Here is a 7,159-nt window from a genome sequence, read left to right on the forward strand (position 1 = left end):
TATCTATCTATCTATCTATCTATCTATCTATCTATCTCATATCTATCTATCTATCTATCTATCTATCTATCTATCTATCTATCTATCTATCTCATATCTATCTATCTATCTATCTATCTATCTATCTATCTATCTATCTATCTATCTATCTATCTATCTATCTATCTCATATCTATCTATCTATCTATCTATCTATCTATCTATCTATCTATCTATCTATCTATCTATCTATCTATCTCATATCTATCTATCTATCTATCTATCTATCTATCTATCTATCTATCTATCTATCTATCTATCTATCTATCTCATATATATCTATCTATCTATCTATCTATCTATCTATCTATCTATCTATCTATCTATCTATCTATCTATCTATCTTCCTATCTATCTATCTATCTATCTATCTATCTCATATCTATCTATCTATCTATCTATCTATCTATCTATCTATCTATCTATCTATCTATCTATCTATCTATCTATCTATCATCTATCTATCTATTTATCTCATATCTACACTGGCGTAGCTATAGGGGTCGCAATTGCGACCGGGCCCCGAAGCCAGGGGGGCCCACAGCCCCCCGCACCACATCAATAAAAAGTTACTATAGTAACTCGGGCCGCGGGCCCCTGTTACTATAGTAACAGACTGACCTTACCTTCCTGGTTCCGGATCGCAGCGGAGGTCCTGACGTCACAGCGCTATGCGCCGCGCACAACATCGAGAGGACAGAACTTCCGCCGCGGCTGAAGAGGAAGGTAAGATTAGTTGCCCTGACTGGCGGGGTCCGACTCCCGGGACCCGCCAATCAGCTGTTTTGAAGGGGCCGCAGCACTCGTACGAGAGCTGCTCCCCTTCATTCCGGTCACACTGTGAATCGGTGTTGGCGATTCACAGTGTGAGCAAGTAGTGAAATGAAGGGGAAGCAGCTCTCGTACGAGTGCTGCGGCCCCTTCAAAAGCTGATTGGCGGGTCCCGGGAGTCGGACCTCGCCAGTCAGGGCAACTAATCTTACCTTCCTCTTCAGCCGCGGCGGAAGTTCTGTCCTCTCGATGACGTCAGGACCTCCGCTGCGATCCGGAACCAGGAAAGTCCCGGGAGTCGGACCAGGACACATCAGCTATTAATGGCCTATTCTGAGGAAAGGCCATCAATGTTTAGGGACTGGACAACCCCTTTAAGCCTACGATGTAGCAGGCTTAGAGGGCCCATGAGACAGGATCACAGATTGTGTGATCCTGTTTGCTGGGCCCTGTATCTAAGACAATCACATGGTAGGATTAGATACATGGCCCATGTGTGATCCTGTCTGTGGGACCCTGTATCTAAGCCTACCACACTGTCGGTTTAGATACAGGGCCCCAGCACACAGTAATCTTATACTGTATAAGATTACTGTCTGCCTACGTTGTGGTGGGCTTAGATACAGGGTCCCACAGACAGTATCACACATGGGCCCTGTATCTAAGCCTAACACACGTGTTACTAATCATTTCTTGTGTGTTTTCTTACAGGTTCGGTCGTTGGACTACGGCGGATTCCAGGACTACTTCGATGACGGCTTTTTTTTTTGTTATCAATAAAATGGTTAATGAGGGCTGTGTGTGGGTTTTTTTTTATTTCAATAAAATATTTTTTCTATGTCTTTGTGTTTTTTTTTAAACTATATTATCACCGCCTTAGTAATGGCCGCCGGCTGATTGACAGCATCCATTGCTAAGGCGGGGCTTAGTGTTAGCCGGTGCAGAGGCTAGCACTAACCCCCTTTATTACCCCGGTACCCACCGCCACCAGGGGTGCTGGGAAGAGCCGGGTACGATCCAGTACTTGACCATCTGTAGTGATGGTCGGCCACTGGGTTGGCCGCAGGCCGGTATTATCAGGAGGGGAAAGGCCAAAAACAGTGGCCCTTCCTACCCTGGTGATGCTGCCTGCTGCTGCTTTATTGTATCTGACTGGTTATGAAAAATGGGGGGAACCCCACGTCATTTAAAAAAAATTAAAATAAAAAATAATTGGAAAGAACGATGTGGGGTCCCCCCAATTTTCATAACCAGCCAGATACAACACAGCAGCAGCAGGCAGCATCACCAGGGTAGGAAGGGCCACTGTTTTTGGCCTTTCCCCTCCTGATAATACCGGCCTGCGGCCAACCCAGTGGCCGACCATCACTACAGATGGACGGGTACTGGTTCGTACCCGGCTCTTCCCAGTACCCCTGGTGGCGGTGGGTACCGGGGTAATAATGGGGGTTAGTGTAGCCTCTGCACCGGCTAACATTAAGCCCCGCCTTAGTAATGGAGGTTGTCAATCAACCAGCGGCCATTACTAAGGCGGTGATAATAAAGTTTAAAAAGATACAAGCACATAGAAAAAATATTTCATTGAGATAAAAAAACACAACCCTCATTAACCATTTTATTGAGAATAAAAAAAACGCCGTCATTGAAGTCCTCGAATCCGAAGTCCAACAACCGAACCTGTAAAAAGAACACAAACACAAAAATAATCAGTAACACATAAAGAAGCAAAATTATTATTCTTACCTATCCTGGGTCCAGCGCTGGAGCCGCAATGTCAGCGAGCTGGGCCCTGTATCTAATCCAATCATGTGTGATACTGATTGCTGAGCTGTGTATCTAATCCAATCATGTGTGATACTGATTGCTGAGCTGTGTATCTAATCCAATCATGTGTGATACTGTCTGCTGGACCCTGTATCTAATCCTATCATGTGTGATACTGTCTGCTGGGCCCTATATCTAATCCGATCATGTGTGATACTGTCTGCTGAGCCGCTGTATCTAATCTTATCATGTGTGATACTGACTTCTGAGCCACTGTATCTAATCCTATCATGTGTGGTACTGTCTGCTGAGCCACTGTATCTAATCCTATCATGTGTGATACTGTCTGCTGGCCCACTGTATCTAATCCTATCATGTGTGATACTGTCTGCTCAGCCACTGTATCTAATCCTATCATGTGTGATACTGTCTGCCCAGCCACTGTATCTAATCCTATCATGTGTGATACTGTCTGCTGAGCCACTGTATCTAATCCTATCCATAGTTTATAGGGTCGCAGTGCTATAGATATGCTATGCAGTCTCCTATACACACTTTTTTTGGGCGGACACATATGTATTGGGGCTATTTCCCTGACATTTTAAGCCCTATGGGTATGTTCACACGACAGCGTCCGTTACGGCTGAAATTACGGTGCTGTTTTCAGGAGAAAACAGCACCGTAATTTCAGCCGTAATGGCATGTGCAGGCGTCTTTCGCTGCGTCCATTACGGACGTAATTGGAGCTGTTTTTCTATGGAGTCCATGGAAAACGGCTCCATTTACATCTGAAGAAGTGACAGGCACTTCTTTGACGCGGGCATCTTTTTTACGTGCCGCCTTTTGACAGCGGCGCGTAAAAAAAAATGACCGTCGGCACAGAACATCGTAAGACCCATTCAAATGAATGGGCAGATGTTTGCCAACGCTTTTGAGCCGCATTTTCGGACGTAATTCAATGCTAAAACGCCCGAATTACGTCCGTAAATAGGGTGTGTGAACCCAGCCTTAGTGACGCCCCGGCTGCTAGTGCTGCATTGTTGGGTCACTTAGGAGACCCAGCGATGCAGCTGAAAGCTGCGGACCGTCGGCCATGAGGAGTTTGCGGGGGGGGGGGCCCAGTAAGAATTTTTGCATCGGGGCCCATGAGCCTCTAGCTACGCCCCTGCGTAATATCATATATTATACACACTGCCTGCTATACCGTAATATCATATATTATACACACTGCCTGCTATACCGTAATATCATATATTATACACACTGCCTGCTATACCGTAATATATAATATACACACTGCCTGCTATACTGTAATATCATATATTATACACACTGCCTGCTATACCGTAATATATAATATACACACTGCCTGCTATACCGTAATATATAATATACACACTGCCTGCTATACCGTAATATATAATATATACACTGCCTGCTATACTGTAATATATAATATATACACTGCCTGCTATACTGTAATATATAATATACACACTGCCTAATATACTGTAATATATATAATATATACACTGCCTGTTATACTGTAATATAGATAATATATACACTGCCTGCTATACTGTAATATAGATAATATATACACTGCCTGTTATACTGTAATATCATATATTATACACTGCCTGCTATACTGTAATATAGATAATATATACACTGCCTGTTATACCGTAATATAGATAATATATACACTGCCTGTTATACTGTAATATATAATATATACACTGCCTGCTATACTGTAATATATAATATACACACTGCCTAATATACTGTAATATATATAATATATACACTGCCTGTTATACTGTAATATAGATAATATATACACTGCCTGCTATACTGTAATATAGATAATATATACACTGCCTGTTATACTGTAATATCATATATTATACACTGCCTGCTATACCGTAATATAGATAATATATACACTGCCTGTTATACCGTAATATAGATAATATATACACTGCCTGTTATACTGTAATATATAATATATACACTGCCTGCTATACTGTAATATATAATATATACACTGCCTGCTATACTGTAATATATAATATATACACTGCCTGCTATACCGTAATATATAATATACACACTGCCTGTTATACTGTAATATATAATATATACACTGCCTGCTATACTGTAATATATAATATATACACTGCCTGCTATACTGTAATATATAATATATACACTGCCTGCTATACTGTAATATATAATATACACACTGCCTAATATACTGTAATATATATAATATATACACTGCCTGTTATACTGTAATATAGATAATATATACACTGCCTGCTATACTGTAATATAGATAATATATACACTGCCTGTTATACTGTAATATCATATATTATACACTGCCTGCTATACCGTAATATAGATAATATATACACTGCCTGTTATACTGTAATATATAATATATACACTGCCTGCTATACTGTAATATATAATATATACACTGCCTGCTTTACTGTAATATAATATATACACTGCCTAATATACTGTAATATATATAATATATACACTGCCTGCTATACTGTAATATATAATATATACACTGCCTAATATACTGTAATATATATATAATATATACACTACCTGCTATACTGTAATATATAATATATACACTGCCTAATATACTGTAATATATATATAATATATACACTGCCTGCTATACTGTAATATATAATATACACACTGCCTGCTATACTGTAATATAATATACACACTGCCTGTTATACTGTAATATATAATATATACACTGCCTGCTATACTGTAATATATATAATATATACACTGCCTGCTATACCGTAATATATAATATACACACTGCCTGCTATACTGTAATATATAATATATACACTGCCTGCTATACTGTAATATATAATATACACACTGTTATACTGTAATATATAATATATACACTGCCTGCTATACTGTAATATATAATATATACACTGCCTGCTATACTGTAATATATAATATACACACTGTTATACTGTAATATATAATATATACACTGCCTGCTATACTGTAATATATAATATATACACTGCCTGCTATACTGTAATATATAATATATACACTGCCTGCTATACTGTAATATATAATATATACACTGCCTGTTATACTGTAATATATAATATATACACTGCCTGCTATACCGTAATATATAATATACACACTGCCTGCTATACTGTAATATATAATATATACACTGCCTGTTATACTGTAATATCATATAATTTTCATTGGATTCTCTATAGTCCCCAATGGTCTTAATGTAAGAAATGATGTCATTGTTTTTGTATACATTTTGTAACTATTTTGAGATTTAACAAGTGTCTCACGTTTTTTACCTTTCTGATTGTACGCAGCTCATTGTAGTGGGCGGTACTTTTCCTGGCCCCTATTTCAGCTGCACGCTTCCATTTTCTCCCCTATCTAGGAGTAATGGCTCTTGAGAGCTAGAAGCGCATCAAAGGGGACGGACACTTTATGTAATTTTTCTAATAGTAATATTTCAGACAACACATTGATGGGAATGGAGACTGTGTAATACTTCAATTCTCGTGTGGTGGCGCTGCAGGGAAACTGAACACTTAGACGTCATACACACGACCGCAGTTCTGCGGCCCTATACTATCCGCAATTGCGGATAGTCTAAAATGCATAATTCCCTATGGGCCAATGCACACGATCGTAGTTTCCACGGTCCGTGCATTGCCCGATGCCCGGAATGAAAAAAAATATATAGTATGTCATTATATGGTCTGCATTTGTGGTCTAGGCTTATAGGAATCAATGCACATCTTCTGTGTGCACGGTCCGCGATTGCGGATGATACTCCGCGGCCCGTTCGTGCGTACACACAGCCTTACTGCCAGGTTTCGCCACAGATTACAGCTGATCGCAGGGGGACTCTTAACACGTAGGCTTTGTCCAAAGTGAAGAAGATCTCCTTTAAGAAGTAATCTTACCAATAATATTGTTGGTGTTTTATTTATCAGTCAGATCGAGGGGGCTGCCACCCTTTTATTTCTCCTGATATGGGGTTGCGTGGTATACCGGTATGTTAGGCTGTGTTCAGATTATGTTTGTGAACTACTTTCAGCGTATATTCAGCTCCCGGAGCATACACCGAATGTATCTTTAGAGACCCATGTACGCAGTTTATGCCAAAGGAGTGACATTTCGGCATACGCCAGGCCAGTGTGTATCGGCATACGCCAGGCCAGTGTGTATCGGCATACGCCAGGCCAGTGTGTATCGGCATACGCCAGGCCAGTGTCTATCGGCATACGCCAGGCCAGTGTCTATCGGCATACGCCAGGCCAGTGTCTATCGGCATACGCCAGGCCAGTGTCTATCGGCATACGCCAGGCCAGTGTGTATCGACATACGCCAGGCCAGTGTGTATCGACATACGCCAGGCCAGTGTGTATCGACATACGCCAGGCCAGTGTGTATCGACATACGCCAGGCCAGTGTGTATCGACATACGCCAGGCCAGTGTGTATCGACATACGCCAGGCCAGTGTGTATCGACATACGCCAG

The sequence above is a fragment of the Rhinoderma darwinii genome, chromosome 9, assembly GCF_050947455.1.
Source record: "Rhinoderma darwinii isolate aRhiDar2 chromosome 9, aRhiDar2.hap1, whole genome shotgun sequence".
Classification (NCBI taxonomy): Eukaryota; Metazoa; Chordata; class Amphibia; order Anura; family Rhinodermatidae; genus Rhinoderma; species Rhinoderma darwinii.